This window comes from Panthera onca, chromosome C2, assembly GCF_046562875.1.
Source record: "Panthera onca isolate mPanOnc1 chromosome C2, mPanOnc1 haplotype 2, whole genome shotgun sequence".
NCBI classification, from domain to species: domain Eukaryota; kingdom Metazoa; phylum Chordata; class Mammalia; order Carnivora; family Felidae; genus Panthera; species Panthera onca.
The window spans coordinates 136,641,101-136,667,679 of record NC_138347.1 but is presented as its reverse complement, the minus strand read 5'-3'; the positions used below and the strand labels follow the sequence as shown (position 1 = coordinate 136,667,679).

At 37.8% G+C, this 26,579-nt stretch overlaps 1 protein-coding gene and 1 pseudogene across 8 annotated transcripts in view; one reads left to right on the top strand and one right to left on the bottom strand.

Annotated features, from left to right (window-relative positions):
• The window catches only part of LOC144612792 (uncharacterized), a 240,230-nt gene that overhangs the window by 48,808 nt on the left and 164,843 nt on the right, over positions 1-26,579 (top strand). The window lies entirely within an intron of this gene.
• LOC132683046 (high mobility group protein B1 pseudogene) lies at positions 25,127-25,762 on the bottom strand (annotated as a pseudogene).

The window sequence follows — 26,579 nt, the reverse complement described above, 5'->3', positions numbered from 1 at the left end:
GAACCCAGTGATTCATCTCTTATATATGACACTCAGTGCTCATCCTGAAAAGTGCCCTCCTTAATGCCCACCACCTATTTAACCCATCCCACCATCCATTTGCCCGCCAGCAACCCTCAGTTTGTTCTCTGTACTTAAGACAGACTCAGCAGTTTTATGGTGGGTTCTAGAACATTTAGCTATAAATTGGGGAGTGAATACTCACTTGTTTTTGTTTTTGAAAGTGTTCTGTCTCTACTAGTGCTTTGTTACTTAAAGTGTGGACTCTGGACAAATAGCGTCTGCATTATCTGGGATCTTGTTATAATGTAAAAGTTGAAACTCTACTTCAGACTTGTTGAATCAGACTCTGTGCTGTGATGTGCTGTGCACATCTCTAGATGACTCTCCATATATTTAAACTTGGGAAGCACTGTGCTAGAATATCAGTCATCTGATGAAGCCTAGTTATCTATCACTTAATGGGACTTTAATAAGACAACCTCAGATTTACAGTTCCATAGATAGCATATCTCAGTTGACTCTAGTCTCCTTGAGACTTTGGAAACATGGGACACATGGGTCATCAGATAATTGCAGTATCACTTTTTAACCTGGTTTAACAGTCTGAGCTGACAAAAATGGAGATGCAGACCATTAACAATACAGATATCTCACACAGGAGTTTTGTCCAGAATATACAATAGATTCTATAACTGGATAATAAGAAGCTAAATAATCCAATAAAAATGGGCAAAATATTTGTATAGACACCTTACAAAGAAGATATTTGAATGCCACCCCTAAGCACATGGAAGATGCTAAGTATCATTAACACAAAAAATACAAATTAAAGTCATAGTAAGATTGCTTTGCATGCCTACTCGAATGGCTAATTAAAAGGGCGACCAGTACTAAGTAAGTGTTGGAGAGGATGTGGCACACATACACTATTGGTAGTGTAATGTGGCGCAGCCGTCTTTGGAACACAGTTTGGTAGTTTCTTATAATGTTCAACGCATGACACAATAATTTCACTTCCAGGTATTTACTCATGGGAAAAGAAAATATATATCCAAACAAAGAATTGTACACAAATGTTCATAATGGTTTTATGCATATTAGCCCCAAACTGGAGAAAACCCAAACGTCCATCAATAGGTAAATGCATAAAGAAACTATGGTATATCCATACCGTGGAATATTACTCCACAGTAAAAAGGAAGGAACTACTGATACATGCAACAACATCGATGAGTCACGAAAACTTTATGAGGAAGTTTTATCCCCAACCATTACATACTGTATGATTCCATTTATAAGAAATTGTAAAAAAAGGGAAATCTCACTTACAGTGGCAGAAAGCAGATAAATGCTTATGTGGGGCCAGGTGTTCAGAAGAGAGAGGGAGAGAGAGAATCCCAAGCAGGCTCCTGCACTATCAGTGCAGAGACCGACGTGGGGCCCAGTCTCACAAACCTTGAGATTATGACCTAAGCCGAAATCAAGAGTTGGATACTCAACTGACTGAGCCACCCAGGCACTCCATTTTCTTATTATTTTCTTATGGAGTGCTGAGTCCTATTTTAATGGTGAGGGTGAAGCCACAACTTTCTGTAAGGAGGATAGGTGCATATAGATCATAGTCACCTGTCTGGGGAGCTAAATGCTCAAGTTATATATCATGCAGGATTCCTCATAGAAGTGCGCTTCTCTAGAACTTTCTAGATGATTTGAAAACAATATGCTTTTATTAAAGGCCTGTTGGATTTCTTAAAAATCTCTTATTGTGGACATAATTTACAAATCTATAAATTGACTTTTGTGTTCCTTATTTGGCTTCACCAGTCCCCACCCTTATACACTGCTTTGTAGAAGGCTTGTATTTCTCTTGCATTTCTCCTTGCATTTCTTTGAAGAAGCTATTAATTTCTACATCTGCATGTTTGCTGTTCCTTCTGTTTGAAATACTTGTTCCTTTTTATCCATTTGAACTTATGCTCATCTTTCAAATTTCCCTTTCTCTGGGAAGTTTTGGTAGCCAACTATAGGCAAAGTTAGTTGCCTTTATCTTTCTGTACTATAGCATCTTGTACATAGTTCCATTAGGAATCTTAACCAATGTCAGTAGTTTATTTAGATATCTGTTTCCCTCATTATACTATGAAGACGTGGAGGGCAGGAAATGCTTTCTATTTCTGTTTCCCTATTGCCTAACAGAGGCACAGATGCAGATCTTGATAAACAAATCCATGTTGGTACTAATAAAATTAGTTTCAAGTCTTAGGGTGAAGCAAGTGTTGAATCTTTGAAAAAAATTGCTGTATTTTCTTCTAATAATAATGAAAGGTAAACAAAAATAATGAAAGGTATATAACCTATTCCCTCATTTCTCTGTTAGAAACTGAGAGCAAAATTTTTGATGAACAATTGTACAGCTTCTTGGTATTCCCTGGTTTGCTTGTATCTATCTTTGGTCCTATTTTAATCATCTTTGATCTTATTCTGCTTCTGTTTTTATTGTAAGCAATCCCAAATGTATTTTAAGATGTAAAGACCTGAATAAAAAACTGAACGCTATGAGGCTGGATTCAAGGGGATGCCCTTAGAACATCTTGGGGCCAGGAAGGGGGCCAGTGCCCTTGATGTTTCTGGAGGAGGGGAGAACATTCCGTGTTCATTCATCAGAGGCAAAGAGGAATCTCCCTAAACATTTTGTTAAGTCCTTAACTGGGATCAGTTTAAGGAAAGGTATAGAGATTCTCTGATCTGTTGGGTGTATTAGTACATTGTATAGTCAAATTTGGATAATGTGATTCACATATTTTCCAGAAGGCTTTCAGTTCCAAGAAATTTAACAGTAATATATTTAAGCATCTTGGTTTTTTTAAACTGTAAGGCAATTTTATATTGGAAATACAATTGGCTTTCTAATTGCCAAGGGGAAGAAACACACTAGTGAATTAGAACCTGAAATCTTTATTCTTTAATCTTTGTTTCCTTTGTTATACTCATTTGCCTATCCTCATCTCCTTGTTTTCTCTCCCACATTCTCCCTTTTCTATTAATCCAACTTCCACATGCAGTTTTGGTTTTCAAATACTTTTCTTTGGAGTGAATCAGGAACACATGGGATTTTGCTCCCTGCCTCAGATATTTCCATCCACTGCCAGTAAGCCCCATGGAAACTTGAGCTGCTTGATTCTTCACTTACCTTTTAGTTTAGGAAATGTGTGGCTCAGAGGAGTCACAGAAAGAAGGGCCTTCATCTTCAGGTTGTAAGATACTAATTCAATTATATAATAAATTCAAGTCTTTGAAAGTCTATGCCTGGGATCTAACTGCATCCTGAGCTCTGAAAAACCAAATTTGTGTCACCTGATTTATTCTTTCTTTCCACTCCTATGAAATTTTTCTACTTGTCCTACATAGTCCTAAAAAACACTTGTTTTGCTTAAATAATACACAAGAGAGTTACATAAATCTAGATTGGGTAAAAAGAGGAACAAAGAGGCCAAGAGGGTCTGCTAAGGTAACTAAGAAGCTACTTAGAGTCCACTATATCTTTATTATACAACTACCTGGAGCTTTGATGGATGCTATCTATATGGCCACAGGTACAACTCTGTCTTTAGAGACTAGCATCACTTCTACTCCCTGGGACAGTCTGAAGATCTTCCTATGATTTAACTTATACTTTGTATCCTATCCCAGGGGGTGGTAAATTATAGCTCATGGGCCAGATTTTATGTTTTTATATGGCCCATTAATTAAGAATGGCTTTTACATTTTTAAATGGCTGACCAAAGAATTAAGAATAATATTTTGTGGAACCTAAAAAAAATTATGTGAAATTCTAATTTCAGTGTCCATAAATAAAATTTTATTGGTATATTCTTTTTTTATATGAAGCTTATTTTCAAATTGGTTTCCATACAACACCCAGTATGAAATACTCTTTTACATAACGGTCCACAGCTGCTTTCATAGGACATTGGCAGAGTTGAATAGTTGTGACAGAGACAATATGGTCCGCAAGACCCAAGATATTTACTGTATGGCTCTTTACAGGAAATATTTGCTGAGTCTGGGACTAGACTTGTGTTTCTCTTGGTGCGTGTACTCCCTTGTTACACCCTGGATGTATCCCACCCAGTCTGTTACACCCTGGATGTATAAGCTCATCCCTTCATTGCTTCCACTGGAACAAAAATCATTCCAATCAAGTCTTTATATATTTTTGAGGACGTTCACTGAATTTTGGGAGAGAGACGTAAGAAGGGATCACAGAACACACTATATGTATATCTTGCTTCTTGCTTACTATGGCCCTTTCTCCTCTTTTTTCTTACTTTTCCCCTTCTCTATCTAGTATAACGAAGACTTCCTTGCAGGTTACTCCTGTACACTCTCAAGTTCCCTGCAGGTCTCAGCCTCTACCCTAGGCATGCTTGTGGAGGAATTGCTTCCAAACAAAGCTAGTGCTGTCACTGGAAAATAATTCTGGTGAACACAATTTTCGCTACTCATTACTATGGGAGAACAATATTTCTCTAGCGATTTAGCTGAGGCTCAGAGCCTTCTCTAGGTGCAAATGATTTTGCTCTTTAATGCTCTTAAACAGGATCTCAGTTGGATCATAAAGTCTCTGCACAGTGCACTTCATCCCTGCGTTCTTTCAGACATCAGACCTCTGGATGGTCTTTTGACTTTAATCCTCTTGTCTATATCAATGAAAGAAGAGATCAGAGGCTGTTCTTTCAGATGCTTTCAGCTACTTAAACCCGTAATTAGAGTAGCCGATTTTTATTATACAATGCTTAGCAATTTAGTTTTTAATCAAAACATCACACTCAGAACTTTAGTCAGAGTGGTGGATCAGTGATCTATTGTTACGTGGAAAGATTGCCTAGTGAGTAGCTGGGTTATTAAAATATACAGCGGTGTCAGAAATTCTGGCAAGAGTCCTGATTGAGAGAGATTAGAGGATATTTATCAAATTCTTCAGAGGGCTACTCTTTGTTCTCTTGGTCATGGTTGTAAAAGCTTTAAAAGAGTTCTTCTTGGTAGCATAGTTACAAATAGTAAAATATGTATGTGAAATATATAACATTTTTTCCTTTCAGCATATAGAAGCATGCAGAAGGAAAAGCAGCAAAAATATTTGCCTATCGCTATATATTTCTGGTCAAGATACAGTTGTAAATTTTGTTTCAAACATGTTGGAATGATAGATACAAAATAAAAGACATAGATGGGCTCAAAATATAGAGGAACATTTCTATGGGCAGAAAATCAAAGCTTTGTTTGAGGTTCACACTGGGGATTTTCTGGGCTTTGGGTGAACATGTACATAGGGACTTTTTTGGGCTCCCTGTTTAATGTCCCCTGCTCTGGAAACGATACAGAAAGAGGCTATTGTGGGCTTATGAATAATAGGAATCTATGAGCTTGGGGAAGTTGGGATTCAGCCTCATCAATAGGAACTGAACAAGCCTCCCACTGGCTCAGAGACAGAACTGGATTTTTTTCTGTTTTCCCAGATCGCTCTGGGATAAGCACTTTGATTCAGCAATATAGGTCCACCTGGAATGAAGAGAGAAAGAGAGACAGATACAGAGAGAGAGAGAGAGAGAGAGAGAGGAAACCAAAGCTCCCACTCGGAGTCCGAGACTCAGAATTCTACAACAAATGAAGAAATTTTAAGCAAAGAATGAAACTAAAAGAAAACAACAAACAGGTTAAAAAAATTAGTCCAGATAAAAACAGCAGACAACAAATTTCAAAGCTATAAAGCAGATTGATAATCTTCACTGTGTAAAGATAAAAGAAAGTTTATATTATAAAAGTCACTGCACTGATGGTGGTGGTTAGGATTTGTTTGCTAAAGAAGATTCACAAGACCTCACATGAAATTTTTTCCACCCTACAGTTCACTGTGGGAAAATAATATAATATAGCAACAGCACTGAGATAAGGATATGCAAATCTAAGAGCAGCCTGGCAGCAAGGGGTCTGGAGAGGCCTGGTGCCAACTCTCACTGCACCCTGTCTAGCACGCTTTATCTCCCAGATCAGTAACCACTGACGTGTGTGAACAGATCTCAGAACCAGGGAGCCTCAAATGGAGTCTCAGATGGGGCTTCTTTTACATTGTTGATCATATAAGAAAAAGAATGCAATACTACAAAGTTGACATTAGGCACAGAACCTTAGAATGGGCTCATTTAAGTGTTGGGCCCCAAAATCTAAGTTTCATAGCATCCTGGCAAATCACCTCCGTGGGTGGTATTATGTGGGGTGGCTCCAACAGTAGTCTTGGCAAGAGATTGCAAGAACTTGACATGGAAAAGGCATAGGGAATCGTGAAGAAGGGATCAGCATCAGAGTCTATAGAGGTGAAAGCATAGAGCTTCGCAACTAGAAACCTAAAAATACGCAGATTTACATAATCTGCTGGAAGCAAAGAAGAGAAGACAAAGACGGATCTGAGATTTACAGTTTAGAAGGTGGTAATGACATGAATAGAAAAAGAGAACACAGAGGAAGTGCAGCTTTTCAAAGGAAGAGGATGCAGTCGATGTTGAACAGAGTGAGCTTGAGATTGTCTGGGTAAAAATATCTAGCAGGCCATTGAAAATGTGAATTAGAGATTGGAAAAGAAGTCTGAATTTGGGGGTTGCCCACACCAACATGAGTGTTGTGAGAGAGTGAGAGTATCGAGGGAGAGGATGCAGAGAGATCAGATGTCTTTGGATGGAGTGACCTCCTCATTGGGTAGAGGTTAAAATGGAAAACTACTGCTGAGAGAACTGATTCGCAGTCTGGGTGTTCTTATTTGCTTTCTGACTACCAAACTTTTCTTTGGATATCCCTTAACTTTAGCAGATTATTTGGAATGAAACTACTTTCTGTGCTACTTTATTATCCATTAGAAGTTATAGGTATTGCCCTGAAATGTAACATTTAAATAAATTATTTAAATTCATTCTGACTTTAAGCACTTATTTCTTAAGATGACATTCACTGTGTTTTTTAGTCTCTTTTCATGAAACTACAAAAATGTGTGAAGTATATGCCCCTCCTCCTGACAGATAACCTTTAAATCTGTCTTTCTTCCCTAGTATTTATAATTACTGTACCTCAGAAGGGGTCAGAGCTCTAGAAAAGGAAGGAAAGAAAAACTCTTGAGAAATATGTAATTATAAGTTATAGTTATGCTCTTTTACTGTAATTACTGTTCCATTTTAGAGCTTCTGTCTGTCCCTTCATGATTCCTTCTGACATTAGCAGGATCTAAGAAGTTTGGTACAAGTGTCTGGAAAAAATACTTCTCGGGAGCATTTGCTTAATTATCTGGCCTCAAATGGCTGGTACAAGAAACCAAGATATTCAGGATGTTGATATCCATCTGATTACTCATCTTTCCTTTTTTAAGAAACCTAGTCATAATACATGTCATACTTTTTCCCCTTTTATTACTCTAATGCCTTGATGATTTTTCTTTCATGAATTCCCTCAGTAATTATTTTCACTGAGTGTTTTGAGAAGCATATCCCCTTCCCAGATTTCTTAGAATTATTTGAAACATGGGAGAAGTACTTTTGCCAGAGAGTTTATTAGAAAAAAATATTATAGGGGCACCTGGGTGGCTCAGTCGGTTAAGCGTCCGACTTCAGCTCAGGTCACGATCTCACGGTCCGTGAGTTTGAGCCCCGCGCCGGGCTCTGGGCTGATGGCTCAGAGCCTGGAGCCTGCTTCCGATTCTGTGTCTCCCTCTCCCTCTGCCCCTCCCCTGTTCATGCTCTGTCTCTCTCTGTCTCAAAAATAAATAAACGTTAAAAAAAAAATTTTTTTTAAAAGAAAAAAGAATATTATAAAACTGTGGGGGTGCCTGGGTGGCTCAGTTGGTTGAGCACCTGACTTGATTTCAGCTCAGGTCATGATCTCATGGTTTGTGAGTTAAGTCCTGCATTGGGCTTGCTGCTGTTAGCATGGAGCCTGACTCAGATCCTCTGTCTCCCTTTCTCTCTGCTCCTTCCCTGCTTGTGCTCCCTCTCTTAAAAATAAATAAAACATAAAAAAAAAGAATAGGTAGGGGTGCCTGGATGGCTCAGTTGGTTGAGCATCTGACTCTTGATTTTGGCTCAGGTCATGATCCCAGAGGCGTGGGATTGAGCCCTGCATCAGGTTCTGCACTGAGCATGGAGCTTATTTGGGATTCTCTCTTTGTCTCCTTTGTCCCTCTCCCCCACTCGCTCTCTCTCTCTCCCTCGAATAATAGTAAAAAAAAGAATACACGTAATTATTTACTAACACTGTTGAAGAAACAGGACACATGCTTTGTATGAAAGGTTAGGGGTAGTGGTTGTTGGCACATTTGTAGCATGGCTCTGAATACTGTTGGCTCTGATGGATTATGTAAGCTAAAACAATACTTCTCTGTTGTGTGTGTGTGTGTTGTTTTTTAGATTCTATATATAAGTAAAATCATATGTTATTTATCTTCCTCTGTCAGACAGAGAAAGATAAGTATCATACCCTCTACGTCCATCCTTGTTGTTACAAATGGCAAGACCTCATTCTTTTGTATGGTTGAGTAATATTCATACACACACACACACACACACACACACACACACACACCACATCTTCTTTATCCATTCATCTTTCGATGGACCCTTAGGCTGCTTCCAAATCTTGGTTATTGTAAATAATGCTACAACATGAAACATAGAGATACATATATCTTTTTGAATTAGTGTTTTTGTTTTGTGGAATTAGTGGATCATATGGTATTTCTATTCTTAATTTTTTGAGGAACGTCCATACTGTTTTCTATAGTAATTGCACCAGTTTACTTTCCTACCACTGTATCACGAGGGCTCCTTTAACTCTATATCCTCACCAACACTTGTTATTTCTTGTCTTTTTGACATTCTGACTGGTGTGAGATGATTAAAAAAAATAAACAAAACAAAATAGAAACATATAAATACAGAGGACAAACTGATCAGTGTCAGAAGGGGGGAGGAAATAGGTGGTGGGGATTGAGAAGTACAAACTTCTAGTTATAAAATAAGTCACAGAGATGACAAGTACAGCTTAAGGAATATAATCAATATCATTGTAATGTTGTGTGGTGACAGATAACAATTACCCTTACTGTGATAAGCATTGCATAATGTATAGAATTGTCAAAGCACTTTGTTATCCACCTGAAACTATGTATGTATGTCAACTACAGTTTTAAAAAACCCCAATGCTTCTTAAAAATCTAATGTGACTATGAATCACCAGGAACCTTGCTTACATGAAGCTGCTTATTTAAGAGGACTAGGATGTGATCTGAAATCCTGCATTTCTAACAGGTTCTCAAGTGATGCTCATGCTGCTGTTCCTGCACCACTCTTTGAGTAGCAAAGGGTTAGAATTTCAGTAATGTAAGTTATATCCATTGCACCAATATCCCTGTAGCCTTCTGATGGTTAATAGACTGAATGGTAATCATGCCCAACTGAATATCACATAAAATTCACTGACACTTAAAAGAAAACCCTACATCACAGTTGGTGCTCACGTGTCTACTTTAAGAGTTAGATACCCCCTGTACTGTCATTCTGGGGACAGATTAGGGGTAACTTCTGTAACTCTTCTGGAATTCTGGGTGAGGAATAAGTTCTTATAGAGTAGCAAATTGAAGCTCTGGTGACGCGGAGGGCCCAGAAAAAACACAAACGATAGAAGTGGGGAAGCTGCAGAAAGGAGACCGTGCTACTGAAGATGTAAGTTCTTCCCAAATGTTGAACACAAGTGCTAAAGTAAATGACTCTTGTTGTTCAAGTGTAGAAGCATCCTTGGTACATAAAAGCCTTAACGCTTATATTTTTAAACAGTGAGGATTTTCTTTGTTTCTTTTTTTGAGAGTGGGAGTTTTATTTTTCTCCCTATCTTTCAAGCTGATTCCTTAGGAAAAGCAATTCGCTTTATCTGTCTTTAAATAAACTAATTTCAGGGCTGAGAACAATTCAGATCTCTGAAAAGTTGAATATCCTGGAGTTCCTTTAATAATAGAAGAAAAAAAACTACCCAGTGCTGGTAGGTACATAACAAAATTAGTGAGGTGTGATGTTTTATGGGATTTACAAAACTGAAGTTTTGAAAAGGTCTGCATTGGGAAAGGTTATATTCTTAAAACTAGTAATTCTCCTTGTAACTGGGCCCATGGGACAGTAATACTCCTTTTCTCTTTTGGCAGCATTGTAAGGGCAGGAAGAGGCTTTGAGGGTGAGGAAGAAGAAGGCAGTTCAGAGTAATAAATGTGAAGATAATTTTTTTTGTATGAATAGGGTTGAGGGCAATTTTGAAGGTTGTAGTAGGCATATAAGCAGAAGGGATTAATTTAAATTGAGCAGAGAGAAGAACCTTGGTGGGCAGTCCTGAATTATTTTCAATATTTCAAAAGAGCCTGAAAGAAATTCTTTGGTGATTAGGCAATAGAGACTTGTTATAATATCATGGCTCCTTAATTTTGGCTGGTATTATAGAATTTAAGGAGAGAACACTGGTTTTCTGGAGGCAGCTGGAAGTAGATTGGGATTTATCTGCCTTTGTTTAAAAAATGAGATACATTATTAATTATAATATAATAGAATGAGTCTCAAAATAAGGGATTGATGTGCATTTGGAATAATGACAACACTTTTGAATATTGAAAAATTTACGTACCATTATTAAAAATCAAGTATATTGCCCCTTGGGAGCTATGTCTTGAACCGATTACCTTATCTGTCATTAGTCAGCAAATATTTAATGAGCATCTTCATATGCCATACACTGAGCTGGGCATTTTGGGATACAGTAATGGAAAAGTCATGGTCATTCCTCATGAAACTTGTGGAAGAAAGGGAGAATATTAAAAAATAACCAGCTGTTAATATAAGCTATTCTAGAGTCTCCTGATGCTAAATAAAATGTTAATACATTTTATTTCCTTATTTATATGTTGAAGATAAGAAATTCTGAGGAGAAATCAACAAATAGTTATCTGCGAGTAATATAAGCAGTGAATGACTCTTGGTGCCCATCTGATGCATGGACGCTAAACTGTTAGAGCCACCCAGGCACCCCAACTTTATTTTTTTAATGTTTGTTGTTTATTGTTTAATGTTTATTGTTTAATGTTTATTTATTTTGAGAAAGAGAGAGAGAGAATGTATAAGCGGGGGAGGAGCAGAGAGAGGAGAGAGAGAATGCCGCTGTTAGCGCAGAGCCTTATGCGGGGCTCGATCCCACAAACTGTGAGATCACGATCTAAGCTGAAACCAAGAGTCGCACGCTTAATGGACTGAGCCACCCCGGTGCCCCAGAAGTGTTTTATTTCTTAAATAACTTGATGAATGCATGGACACAAATGAGTTCCTCTGTTGTTCCTCTTTATGCTTTACAAATGTTGTATAATTATTCCTTTGTATCTATTAAATATTTAATAAAAATAATAAAAATTAAGTTGAGATTGGAGGCTATTATCTGCAGTAATAGGAACCTGGAGAAAACAATGGACTTGAGAACTTTTGACAATTTAAAGGTCACAATTAAGCATTATGTTTTGTTTCCATTGACAACACATTAAAAAGTGAACACTTCCATAGTATTTACCATGATGCTGAAGTTAAATCAAATTTGTTTTGTTGAATTTATGTCTGTTTCCAGAGATTTCCTACATAGTTGAAAACTTTATTGTAATAATTCAAGGGCTAGGTTGTAAGCCCGAGTTGAATGTTGTGGGAAAATTCATTTGTTACAATGTTTTAGGCGGGAAGAATTGTATTTGTTCATTTTAATTTGTAAGTTTGCAATAGAAAGTTGGTTTTATGCATTGACTTTGTAATAATTAATTCATTAACCTTACTAACAAATTTGAATGAATCCAGCTATTTAAAAAAGCTATGAGGATTTTTCTCTGCATCAAGAAAATATCAAAAGACCTTTTACTTTTAAAACTTATTTTCCAAGTAAATAAGTAACAGTGTAATTTAAAAACAGATACAGAATCTTGGTTTTCTGAGAGATTATCAACATTTAAATATTAAGGTGAAGTTTTCCTGTGATCATTGAATGTTTAGGTATTCTTTGACTGAATATAAATACATAAATATTACCCCTAGCTGAACTTTGGAAATATGGCTTAGAATTTTTTTTTTTTTTTACAGATAAGTGCACACACACACACATACACACACACAGCACATGTGTGATTGGTGTTACAGAGAAAAATTAAAACCTGCAAAAAGATTGTATCACATGGGACTTAATCTAGTCTGAGTACATCAAAATTAATTGTTTTGTTAGAGAGCAGGATGCGAAGTCACTGAAACACAAGTTAAAATTTAATTGGGAAACAGGCTGTTGAAAATAGGCTGAAGCAGGAAGCCAGGATGGGAACACCTGGGTTGTGCAAATGAAAAAAGGAGAGTGGGAAACCATTTTGAGGTTAAATTGGCTTCTTCACAACCAAGCCCATGCTGTGGCCTTTGCTTGGATCATTCTTCCTCCTGTCACTCTACACCCTGTCCTTGCTCTCTGTGTGGATGACTTATTTTACTCTTCAGATCCCAGGTCTAGTGTCTTCTCATCAGAAATGCTATTACTTTACGTAGACACCTGTCTCCACCAAATGACTCCCAGGACCTGTGTCGGAGTACTTACCACAATTTTCAATAATTTATTTGTTTGCTTATGTTGTGGTTGTCCGCCTCCCTTCCCCATTGCCCACTTCCATTCTGTTTCCAATCTCTAAACGCCATGAGGAACCATTGTCTGTCCCAGTGCCTCCTAGCATGCCTGGTACACAGTAGTTACTTGGCAGCGATCTGGTTCTCTTACCGTCTTCCGGTAGCAATACAGATAAGTCATCTCTGACGTGAGAATCAATCTGACTCAAAACATTTCTACATAGGAAGATCTGTAGGTCCTTTTATCCCTCCTCTCACCCTCACAGTGTGCCCCATCTCATTTCAGGCTTTTCTATCAAGTTAACATATGACATATGACATATGGGTTTTTAGTGGAAGAGCATATTTACTATTAAAGAGGTTTTGTAAGTCACTGGCATTGTGCTTCACAGGCTCAAGAAGACTTCTGTCTCTTTCCCCAGTGATATGACTAGAAGGCTAGAAGCTTTCTATCTGCAGTTATCTCAAAGGCTGGTGTGTCCCTATTCTACCATTGTAGAAAGCCTGGTTTAGCCTGGAGCTACTTTCAGTGTTAGTTCAGTGTCCCTTAAGGACTTATATTTCTATAATTAATTTTTAACTTATCATTAGGGTATGTGTTTATTATTCAGAAAGCACTCACTAAATGTAAATGAGTAGGGAGCTTTGTATAGGGGAATCACTCTTGGGACATAAAGATTGAAGGTGACATCATACTTGTATTTGAGTTGATTAAAAACTAGGTAGGAAGACCACATATTCATATATGGAATAATTAAAGGCAATTACAAGTTGTTTAAAACAGTGGAAAATTAGGAAAAATACAAATGCTTAATAATGGGTGATTGGTAAACTGTGAGATTTCTACATTTTGAAATTTGACTTTAAATTATGTTAATAACATGATTATAATTATATTTAAGGTTAAGTATGGAAAAAAGTCAGGATTCAAAACACCAAAAATTTAAATTTCAGGTTTTATTTCATTGCTTTTTCTCTGTATCGATGAACACCACTTAACATGCTATATAGTTTTGCTTATTTATTTTTTTCTGTCCATTACAGTATAAGCACCATGGAGGAAGAGATTTTGTCAATTTTTTTGTGCTATAGTTTTTATTGTATAGAAAACGGTGCCTGATATATAGTAGATACTCAGTAAATATTAAATGAATAAATGTATGATTAGAATATGGAAGAGAATAATGGAATAATAGAACTATCAGTGATGGTTATCTTTGGTGTGGGATTATGGGGAATGTTAACTTTCAAACTTATGTTTTCTTGTATAATAAATATGCATTAATTTTATAACAATACTCTTTCCCCACACACACATATATATGTATACACACCAATAAATATAAAAAGACTGGATGGAAACACAGCCAAAAAAAGTAGCTTTTTTAAAGTAGACTTTAAAGTAAATTTTTTAAAAATTTGCTTTCCACATAAAATATGTTAAAATTTGTTAGTTTAAAAACTCTTTTAAAAAAGGAAAAACTATTTCATTTGTGGTGATAGTGGTTTGAATCAGAATACAGAGAAAAACACACAAATAATAAATATTTCACCTTCATGTTACTTGTAGTCAATAATATGAAACTTACTAAAAAATCAGAAAGACAGTTATGAGGCTTAAACTATATTTTGATTATTAGCAATAATGTGTACATTGGAGCTTTTACAGTGAAGGGGTTTAAATAATGTAGAGAGAAGGGAAACCAGAAGACATTTGATTTCTTTGGGATTCAAGAATTTTTACTTTGTTCTTACTGTGACCCTTTGGCACATAAATCCTTTCAAATACCAAATCTCTTAAAGTGGTTTGAAATAAATCCTTGGAAATTCAAGTTTTAACCCAGAATGGCCTTCCTAGCAAACAGTGATTAAAGAAAGAGTTCCCCTGATAATAAAACTGGAAACCACATGGGAAGGAGTGTCACAACATAAAGCAAGAAACCTTTTAATCAAGCTATCAAGGGTCCATTTTGAATTGTGTAATTAATAGAGCTCCTGGTTAAAATATAATGAAGAATGTACTCTCTATCAGGACCATTTCAAATCTAACGGAGTTTAGCTGTGTTTTTCATATCAACTTAGATTAAAGAATAACATTTGAATATTAATTGTAGTTAACTTGGCAGTTGTTCTAAGTGCATTCACTGCAAGGTGGAAAAACTCAGCTGTTTTTGCTAGGTGACTGGCAAACAGCATTCTATTTCTTGCCTCTTCAAAAAGAATCTTTTTAGATCTCGTAGGGATACCAAAAATGTTTTGGTCAGGTTGCTTTCGTAATCCATGAGCGAAGAGGAACTTTAGTAGGCATAGTAGGTTGCCTACTCAGCAATATAGCTGTTTCTGTCCATCTATAGAATAAAACACGAACCACATATGCTTATAGGTACTGGGATATAACGTGGTGTGGCTGTGCAAACAAGGGGATCATTTAGAGATAACCAGTGAGAAATTACAGGCATGACCCTTTCTATTTCTAAGGATAACAGGATAACTTTAAAGAGTTGTCTGTGAAAATCCTAATGTTCTCCAACAAGCAACATCCGGAGGGCACCTGGGTGGCACAGTTGGTTAAGCATCCGACTTCAGCTCAGGTCACCATCTCACGGTTTATGAGTGCCTTTGAGCCTTGTGTTGGGCTTTCTGCTGTCACCACAGAGCTTGCTTCAGATCCTCAGTCCCCCTCTCTCTTTTCCCCTCCCTCACTGGTTCTCTCTCTCTCTCAAATAAATAAATTAAAAAAAAAACAACATCCATGTATTTTTTTCCATTTAAAATTTAAATAGAAAACAGCTCCTTTCTTTTTATGACATTCAGTCCCATAGAGAGGAAGAATTTCTTAATCCCTCAACCACAGTGCTTCTCCGACTTTAATATGCACCACCTGCCAGTTTTGCTAATGCAGAGTCTGATCCAGTAGGTGTGAGCGGGGCCCAATTCTGCATTTCCAACAAGCTCCTAGTTGGTACCAATGTTGTTGGTCAGTGCTCCACTGTACTTTGGTTCCCTGGGTCTCCCACCTCTCTTGTCTCTTCCCAAGTGATCCAAGACTATTAGAATATAAACTATTTAAGGAAAAAGATGTTTAAAAATTTTCTCTACACATCTAGGATTGTCTTGTCCTCCTCTCTCCAATCAGTAATGTTCAATTAATACCAACAGCCTGTGCCACCAGGAATAGTTAAAATATATCTGTTTTCCTTAGTGTGACTTGGGGCTACTTGCCCAGAATTTAGCAGTATTCAGATTATGTTATATACACACAATATTCAACTCTCTAAAAGTGGTAGATTGGGAAAAGCATGGGCCTGGGAGACAAACACCCTGTGGGTATGAAACCTGACTCAGTTATTTACTACTTGTGATACCTTAAGTATGTAATGTCAGTTCTCTGAACCTCAGTTTCTTTATCAGGAAAATGGTAAAGTTAACACCTACCTTGCAGGGTGGTTGTGAAAATTAAAGGAAAGGGTATATGTTCAGCATGTAGTCCAGGTTTTGGAATATAGCAGGCACAGAGTAAACACTAGTTTCTTTTTTCAACTCTTCTATTCTACTCCGTGGTCCTGAATCAGAGGAGTAAAATTTCTGCAGGTTTGGAAGTCATAGACAAGACAGAATTAAGCAATAAAGTCAGAGCAATGCATATACTTCTCTTATTAGCATCCACTTCAGATCTATATTTACCTTCCATGTTTTGAAATGGAAAGATATTTTATGCAAAATGACTTGTGTCATAAAACTACCACAGTTGATATTTTGAATAGAAAAGTGAAGCTTATTTAGAGGGAAATCACGACTTTGTTAACTAGACTAAAAAATTTTCAAACCTGGGTCACAATTGGAACTAAAAGTTATTCTAATTTATGAAATATGGCAGAATTAATTGTTTCCCAATTATGAAAATCATGCTGCATTAATTTGATTTTCTGAATAACAATATTACCACAAATGTAGTGGCTTAAAAAGCACAAATATATTATCTGCCAGTTTCTAGTTGTAGCTTAGCTAGCCCTCTGCAAGTCTGCAATGAAGGCATCAAACAGTCCTGGGACTCAAGTGAGGAAGTATCTGCTTCTAAGCTTGTGTATTTGTTGGAAGAATTAAGTTCCTTGATGTTGTTAGGGTGGAGGGATCCAGTTCCTTGCTGGTATTGACTGAGGTTACCTTCTGTTCCCTAAGACTGTCCTTAGATTCATGGGCCTCCCAACATGTCCACTTGCTTCTTCAGAGCAAGTAAGGGAGAGAATCTTCTTGCAAGATGGAGGTCATGATCCTATGTAACATAATCATAATTGGAAAAAAATTAGTTGCAAAAAAATGGAAAAGCAAACAAAACAAAGAGAAAGTTAATTGTTTTTTTTGTTTTTTTTTGTTTTTTTTTAGATTTCTCATCCCCTTCAATGTCAAGCATTATGCACAAAAAGCCTCTACATTCACAAAAACAAACTAATAGAACATAAAAAGAAAATGCCCTGAAACTCATTTGGATATAAATTTGTCACCTGGAGCTTTGTTTAATTGGTCTAATTTTAGGAGTAACTTTATCAAAAATTTCTACTTTCCTCCTTTAATCTCATGATGCTCAGAGTACTGAAAACAAAACTTTTACCCATTCAGGAAATACCAATTTCTCTATTAACAACTGATTTGGAATATGTTTAAAGGTGGAATGATTTGGAATGTTTTAAAAGATAGTACCCTGTGCCAACTAATTTTCCAATTGCAGAAAAGAATGAAGGAGGGGACTTGTCATCATAGTTTGATTAAGAGGTTTGGAAAAATTCTGAGCTACTTTTTCCAACCCCAAATAAGAAAGTCTTCTGTATCTGTATCATTTGATGGTATTTTCCCAAATCACACTCTATGAGATAGCAATTCAACATCCAGATTTATTCATTAGATAAACCTACACATTTACAAAATGACATATATTCAAAGATATTGCATCTCTGTTTTTAATAGCAAAATCTCAAATAGTGACTAATTAAATACTTAGATCCTTTGTTTAATTTTTTTAAACTTATTTATTTTGACAGAGAGAAACAGAGAGAGAGATTAAGCACAAGTCTGGTAGGGTTAGGAAGAGAGAGAGAGAGACTTCCAAGCAGACTCCATGCTGTCAGTGCAGAGCTCGACATGGGGCTCAAACTCAGGAATCATGAGATCTTGACCTGAGCCAAGATCAGGAGTTGGATGCTTAACCGACTGAACCACCCAGGCACCCCCTAAATGGTTGGATCCTTTCAATAGAATACTAGAGCTTTTAAAAAAGATTAAGAAGACTCTTTATGGTGATACGGAATGATCTCTAGGATCATTTTTAGGTGAAAAAAGCAAGGCTCAGGCTGTGTATATAGTACACTGCCATATGTGTAAAAAGGAAACAAAAAAAACCAAGCACATTGCATACATCGGAGTAGAGTGGCTCAGGTAGAACAGTGGGGCATAGGGACACGTGTGGGAGGGAGACTTCCCCCTGTGTACTCTGTTGTACTGTTTGAATTTTGAGTCATATGACTGTATTCTCTATTCAAAAATCAAATTAAAAAACAAAAGAATTGCATATGTGTGTTGTCTTTGCTTTCTCTCCTCCCATTCATTCCTTGATACACCAAAGCTGACTTCCCTAGCATACCTTTAAAAACTTAATTAAATACTTAAAAAATTATTTTGTTAAGGTCACCGGTGACTTCCATATTGCCATGTGCACTGGTCACTTTCCAGGGCTCATTTTGTCAAACTTCTGGGTAGCATTAGACCTGGTTTACTATTTTTCCCTCTTGAAATATTTCCCCCCCTCGGGTTTCAGAACAATACTCTCTCTTGGCTTCCTTTGACTTCTTTATTCCATCTCGCTCTCTGCTAAAATGTTATAGTCCCTGCTAGTGGTCTCATGTCCTCCAACCTCCTCTGTCTTCTCTCCCTAGGAGAACCCATCTATATTCATTGTTTAAACATCATCTGTACAAAGGTAGTCTAGTTGGGTTTCTCCTAGTTTTTCTTGTCTCATTAGATTTCTTTATCTCTTTGTTACTTGAGTCATCACTTTTTCAGCCACCCATGGCATCACATCTTATCCGTTAATAAGTTCTGTTGTTTCTACTTCCACAATATATCTCAAGATAGATCTCAAATATATCTCCCAATATCACCCATCTTCCCCATCTCCATCACCACCATTGTGGTCCAGCCAACTCTTCTTTTTTTTTTTTTAATGTTTATTTATTTTTGAGACAGAGAGAGACAGAGCATGAATGGGGGAGGTGCAGAGAGAGAGGGAGACACAGAATCGGAAGCAGGCTCCAGGCTCTGAGCCATCAGCCCAGAGCCCGACGCGGGGCTCGAACTCATGGACTGCGAGATCGTGACCTGAGCTGAAGTCGGACGCTTAACCGACTGAGCCACCCAGGCGCCCCGGTCCAGCCAACTCTTCTTGAAGCTATTGCACAGAATTCTCTGAATCTTTTCCACAGTTTTTCCCATTTTTATTCTTGCTACCCTACACTCCCAACATCACTTTCCCACATAGCAGTCAGAGTACTTTTTCTTTCAAAGACTCAGATCAGATGACATCATACTTCTATGCAATGGCTCTTGCTGCATTTAGCAGCAAACAGCAAGGCCTACAATGTGTTGTATAAACCAGGCCTTCCTCACTCTCCAAGTTCATTTCATGTGGTTTTCTCTCCTGTTGATCACATTGGCTTTCTCTGAGTTCCTAGAATATGATAGTTTCTTTCCTACCTCAGGATCGTAGTACGTGCTGTTCATTCCTCTTGGGGAGTTCTTTCCTTGCCTTTCTCATGCCCAATTCTTTATCTAACACACTTAGCTTAAATCCTTCTTCTTCAGAGAGGACTTTTCTGGCCAGCCCATATAGAAATGGTCTTCTACTATGCTATCATAGTATTTATGACATTACATCTAACCACTCTGTTTTTGAGTTCTTTTGAGGTTCTGTGGTGTTTTCCAGAAGGTTAAGGGTGATGATCATTTGACTATAGAAATGGGGAGGGGACAGACAATACTGTGCACCTTGTTACCAGTAATGGATAAGAGAGTGTACATCATTTTCAAACTATATGTGCAATAAAAGAGACAAGAACAAATTCAGGAAAGGACTAATGATTATTATCTTGGCTCAAGGGAATTAGCAGATGGGGGAATAATATCCTTTGAGAGAAACAAGCATCCATTTACCATCTTGCAATCCCAAAAGATACCTAATTATCTCAAGCAGCAGCATTCATTACAGTCTAAATATGGTGCATTGCATTGAATTTTGAGCACAGTTAGGACTGAAAGAGGTCTTTAGAGTGTATACAGTGTATCTTTTTCTAATAATCAAATCAAGAACTGGAGAAGTTAATTGATTTGCTCAAGGTCATCCCACCACTGAATGGACTTGCTGCCTTCTGCTCCAGGGAGGTTTCCACAATATTCTATTAATGCCCAAGATTTGAATTCCGAAAGGCAAAGCCCTGAGAAGTATAAGGGCCCAATGAAGCCTTAAAATATTTTTCCTAGATATCCCTGAAGTTATAGGAACATATCAGCTTCTTTTTGTTTATTTTCTTACATGCAGATTTTAACTCTCCTTTCAGAATGAAACAGTCTTTAAAAATATCAGTAAGACAATCATTTAGAAATAGGAACTAGAGACCGTAAAAATGATAAAGATAAAAATCATCCACAAACTTGTCATCATCCCCCGAATAGTAGTATTTTGATATCATATTTCATCTTCTTAAGGATGGCTCAGAACAAGAGAACGGTCTTTAATCCTGAGTCTTCCACTCTGCTACCAAGGAATGTCAAAGAGAAAAGTGGAGCTCAAGTTCTCAAGTTTTTCTGGAATCTAAGACAGGGTAAGACAACAAAGCAGGTACATATTTGGGTTTAACTACTTCCCCACCTGTTTTAAGACATCTTCAATGAGACCTTGAGTGTTTTCATTACATATAATGAAGTAGGTGAAAATCTTTTTTTTTTTTTTTTTTTTTAACTCTAGGTCTGAATATATGAAGCCCACTTTCAGTTATTCACCTCATTTGATTTTGGCTTCTTGAGATGGATGTGTGGATAGGCTGCTATGGTTTTTCCTTTTGTTGTTGTTGCTGTTGTTATTTTTTCCCCAAGCACAAACACATTTTCTTTGCCTAGAATCCAGTTTAGGAGCTTGTATGGGAGGATGGCAGCTGAGAAGTGATGTTAGAGTGCGTGTGGGTGCTGTCCCAGGTGGTTCCCTGATGGATTAGACTTCCAAGGAAGGAAAAAAAATTCAATTCATTGCAGCAGGTTCAAGATGCCAACGTGTGTTGTTATTTCATCCCTGGGGAGTAAATTAAAGTGATACTGTTTCTTCGATATACCTTGGAACCAACAAAGAGAAAATAATGACTTGTAGTGTGTTAGTGTGGGTAAGTTGCTGGAAGTAGCAGGATCCACGCCCCCACCCCCAACCTGTGCTCAGGTCATTATATCAAAATCTTCAAATATTGAATTTGCTCCTCGGGGTGCCTGGGTAGCTGAGTCGGTTGGGCATCCAACTTCAGCTCAGGCCATGATCTCGTGGTTCGTGGGTTCGAGCCCCATGTAGGGCTCTGTGCTGACAGCTCAGATCCTGGGGCCTACTTCAGATTCTGTGTCTTCCTCTCTCTTTCTGCCTCTCCCCTGCTTGCACTCTGTCTCTCTCTCTAAAAAATAAAATATTAGAAAAAAGGAAATGCTTCTTTCTCCTTACGGTCAAACAGAAGGCTTTTGAGTGTAAATTTTGTAATCAGATCTGATTATGATCTGTTCTTTGGTAAGTTATTTATCTGCCTGATCCCCAACTTCCCCTCAGTGTGTGATTATGAAAATAAAATGAGACAATAAGGCTAATGGTTTTGCACAAGGTCTCGGGCTTAACAAATAATCTCTTGGGTTTCTCCATGTGCTGGCATTGAAGGAAGATTTCATGTAAATCCCTTTCCTTGTTTTCTCCATTTTGAAATATTCTGTAACATTTTCTTTTAATGAAGAAAATCAAAGCATAAATAACTTTCTCCCTGAAGGGAAGGTGTTTCTCAAACATGAACCTTATTTTTTGTTAGTTTTATTTTTTATAGCATCAATGTTTTATTTATGTGTACATTAATATATATATTCAAATACAATATAACATTTTTCTATAGAAATTAGTTCTTTGTGTTATATATATATATTTGTAGTTTTTTTGTTGAAAACTGCATAATTGGGGAGAAGGAGTATCTTGGAAGGAAATAAAATACATTTGATAAAAAAAAAAAAAAAAACAACCCTAAACAAATATCTCCTGGCAGACGAGAGGAAGGACAGGGAGGAGGAGGTCAAGAAGAGGGAGGAATGGGATTTTGAGGGTAAGTTATGAACTAGGACTGGAGAGTTGCTAAGCTATTAAGATAAGGTTAACTCAGGGTTTAGCCACAAAACCATGGTGACTTTATATAGCTTCTCTTGTTAAAAAATTTAATTTCAAGGAGTAATGATTAAATTTGTTTGTGATAAGAGCAAATGTGAACAATAAATCTGGTATTTGAGAAACTGAAAATCCTTCTTTAAAACCTGGTAGACTTTGAACATCAGCCAGCATCATCCTCTATAGTGAAACACTTGTCCCTTCCAATGACTTTGGAGCCTTTAGCACTTCTCCCCCTCTCCGTCACCCCCTGATGTGTCTCTTTGCTTAATCAGGAATGAAGCTGAACTTTTCTGCCACCCACTGCTTCTCAATGTATATGGATGGCTTTCTTTGAGTTGTGCCCAAAATAACATCTGATCTGAAAGCAACACTAGGAAATTCAGTCATCTATAAAAAGAAGAGTGAAAAATAAAAGCAAAGTCATGCCCCTTGAAAGTTCAGCTTCAGCTCTGGAAAATATAAAAAGGGGATTTGGGCAAGTCTATTTCTGGAAATCTGACTGCTGCAGCACAATGTGCTGAACAGTGAGGGGGATTCTTTTGTGGTTAATGTACACATGGAGAGCCTCGCTCCACTGTTATCGGCCTTTTAACCTGCTAGAGGGCAAAGCCAGTCTCAGCTGCCTGCCCTACACTGGGGCTAATCTATCACTTGAGAGTTCTTTCTAGTATAATTTACTATAGCACCCACTTTGGTGTCCCAGATCTGCTGGGTGTTGGCAGACAGGAATTTCGAATCCAAGACAATATACCCAAACTGATTCTGGAGTTTCTTTTTTGTTGTCTGGTTTATTTCTCCTCCTCACTAACTAGTCTACCAAATACACTTCTCTCTGGAGGACATTCTCTGCATCAGGGCGTCCGGATGTATGTTTTCCACATTCTAATGAGACTTTCTCTTAGGACTGTTGGAGAGAAATAGGACAAGTCATGACAGAATGGGCCTGCCAGTGCCTACTAATGTGAACATAAGCAGTAACGTGGATGGGTGCTGCTGCCGCTGCTTTTGCAATTACAGCCCCCTCCTTGGCTCCTGACTCCTGCCTTCGTACACCTAATATTGACAGCTGGGCGTGAGGCATCATCCAAAGCCTCTTGGGGCCCATCATATTCATCACAGGCAGACTCCAGTTCCTGACCGGTCCTTCTGCACTTTTCTTTAGCTTTTTTTTTTTTAACTTTATTTATTTTGACAGAGAAAGAGAGAGTACAAGTGGGGAAGGGGCAGAGAGAGAGAGAGAAGAAGAGAGACTCCCAAGCAGGCTCTGCAGTGATAGTGCAGATCAGTGTAGGGCTTGATTTCACAAAGTGTGAGATTGTGACCTGAGCTGAAATCAAGAGTCAGACCCTTAACCGACTGAGCCACCCAGGTGCCCCATGCACTTTTCTTACCTATAGCTATACTTAAGAATACGTTGAGAAAATAAGCCCTGGCAATTAGCTCAACTCAACAGAAAACAATAACCAAAAAATGCTTTCACTTGGAATTATCTGGCTGTTTCCAGGTGAAAGATTTCATTTTTGCTTTGGACCATCAGGGTAATTGCCTCATTTTCTCACTCTGCTTTGCTAGTGGCCTAAATGTTACTCTGAACTTTAAATCCTTTATCTGGTTTGATTTTTTATTCAAACTATCTGTGTTTCAAATGTTTCTGCTCCTCCCCCTTTTCTTTATTACCTGTAACCAAGGAAACTGATACATACTAAAAGCTTTCAATTGTTTTCTTCATTCCTGGATGTTTTTAGTTTGTTTCTTTTTTTCTTTTCTTTTCTCTTTTCTCTTTTCTTTCTTCTTCCTTTTTTAATGTTTATTTTTGAGAGAGAGAGAGAAAGAGAGAGAGAGAGCACACAAATTCAAGAGGGGCAGGAAGACAGAATCTGAAGCAGGCTCCAGGCTCTGAGCTGTCAGCACAGAGCCCATCGCAAGGCTCAAACCCATGAGCCGGGAGATCATGACCTGACCTGAACTCGGACATTTAACTGACTGAGCCACCCAGATACCCCTGTTAGGTTATCTCTTAAATATTTTCATTCTTCTCGGATTTTATAGGAAACAGCACTCCTTTGAAGGGAGAAACCATTGGTTGAGATAAACCCAAGGTGCAGATGTGAGAATAGAAATAAACTTTGGCCGCTCATGAGGTTGCTTGGGACTTATGTTGCAGGGAAAGATTTATTTTTGGCCGTCTGTTTTATACTTTGGAGTGGATCATTAGGGTGAAGCAGTGGGAGGCAAATGATCTTAATATCTCAGGTGAGCTTGGTTGACATCACTCACAGCAACAGAAAAAGTCATGGCTGGTTTTCCCCAAGTCCTTTGAGCATATGCCATACAATATGGTAACCACTAGCCACAAGTGGTTATTTAAATTAAAATTAATTTAAATGAAATAAATTAAAAATTCAGTTCCTCAGTCACACTGACCACATGTCAACTGTGCCATAGTCACATGTGGCTAGGGGCTAGTATATTACACACATATATAGCACATATATAACACTGGGCAGAAAGTTCTATTGACAACACTCTTCTAGTTATGACTTTGCTTAAGTTGTTTCCCATCTAGGAATATCACCTTCCCATAATCCCTACCTCTGCAAAACCCACAGTCCTACTAAAACTTGTCTTGTTCTTACCTCCGTCAAGCGTTGAAAGACTACCCCACACTTCATTTTCTAGTTTTTAAATTTCTTGGGCAGCATTTTTAGGGTTTAGAACATAATAATATGCAGTCACTATTCTTATCATTTTTTGTGTTGTCCTAGATTTTTAACTAGAAGAAGAAAACCAAAGCGGGAGGCATCATAATCCCAGACTTTAGATTAATAATTCCTTAAAGACAAGAGTTATTTATTTATTTAATTTTTTACACAATCTTACATTTCATTTTTTTTTTTTTTCTTTAAAAGCAAGTTGTGTGCAGGGGGGTAAATGTTTTATGGACAAGAAAAACAACTGCTCTAGAAGCAACTTATTCATCATTTTTATCTTCATCTTCCTCCTCTTCCTCCTCCACTTCATCTTCCTCCTCTTCCTTCTTTTTCTTGCTATTTTCAGCCATGATGACTCCTTTTTTTTTTTTTTTTGGCCGCGTCAGGCTTTCCTTTCCTTGGTATGGAACAACATCTTTTTCCTGTCCTTCGGCTCCGCAACCTTCTTTTCATGGGACTGCGTGTCATATGCATGGCTGTGATACCACATGTCTCTTCCTGGTTTCTTTGCAACATCACCAATGGACAGTCTGGGATGCACTCCTTTGATTTTTGGGCGATCCTCAGAACAGAACAGAACAGAACGAGAAAAGGGCCAAAGGAGGCATCTTGGGTGCGTTGGGGTCCTTGAACTTCTTTTTTGTTTCCCCTTTAGCAGGGATATAAGTTTTCATTTCTCTTTCATAACAGGCCTTGTCTACCTTTGCCATGTCTTCAAATTTTCCTGTCTTTTTGGCAGACATGGTCTTCCACCTCTCTGAGCACTCCTTAGAAAACTCCAAGAAGCCGACTGAAGCCTCTGGGTACTTCTTTTTGCTCTCTTCTCAGCAAGTTTGTACAAAGAATGCATATCATGACATTTTGCCTCTCGGCTTCTTAGGATCTCCTCTGCCCATGTTTAATTATTTTCCCCAGCGAAGCACAGAGTCGCCCAGTGCCCCCATCTGGCTCTCGCTTGCCCTGGGGCTGTCTCTGTGGAACTCAATGTATTGCCAAGACCAAATATTTTTATACATTAGTATTTTTTTATTTTATATATATTTTAAAAATTTACATCCAAGTTAGTTAGCAAGTAGCACGGTAATGATTTCAGGAGTAGAATCCAGTGATTCATCCCCTTACATATAACAGCCAGCGCTCATCCCATTGAGTGTCCTCCTTAATGCTCCTTGCCCATTTAGCCCATCCCCCACCCACAGCAACCCTCCAGCAACCCTCAGTTTGTTCTCTATATTTAAGAATCCAAGAATTATGTCTTATACGTACAGTTATTATAGTCCCTCAGTGCCCTGTATAACTTGAGACCATATTATTATCATTATTAACTTTTTAAAGTATAGTCTGAGACTAAGCTCAGGGATTTATATGCATCTTCTAGAATGTAGGCTGTTATAAAGCAATGTTCATAATTTATTTACTGTTGTATCTTCAGTGACTTGCACCTAGTAGGTACTCAATAAACTTAAAGAAGAGAGAATGATTTCATTTGATTTTCATGTGTGTGAAATTGCTATTCTCATTTTTACAAACTCAGAATTTGGAGTTCAGGGAAAGTTCAATAATTTGATGAAACACAGTGCTGTTAAACAGTTATTTTGCACGCTGGTGTTTTGCGTGTGATCTTTCTTTCCACCTGGCATCTCATCTTTCTCTCCAGCAGGGTAGCTTGGATTTCTTACATGGCAGCTCAAGGCTCCTTGAGGGAGTAAGGGG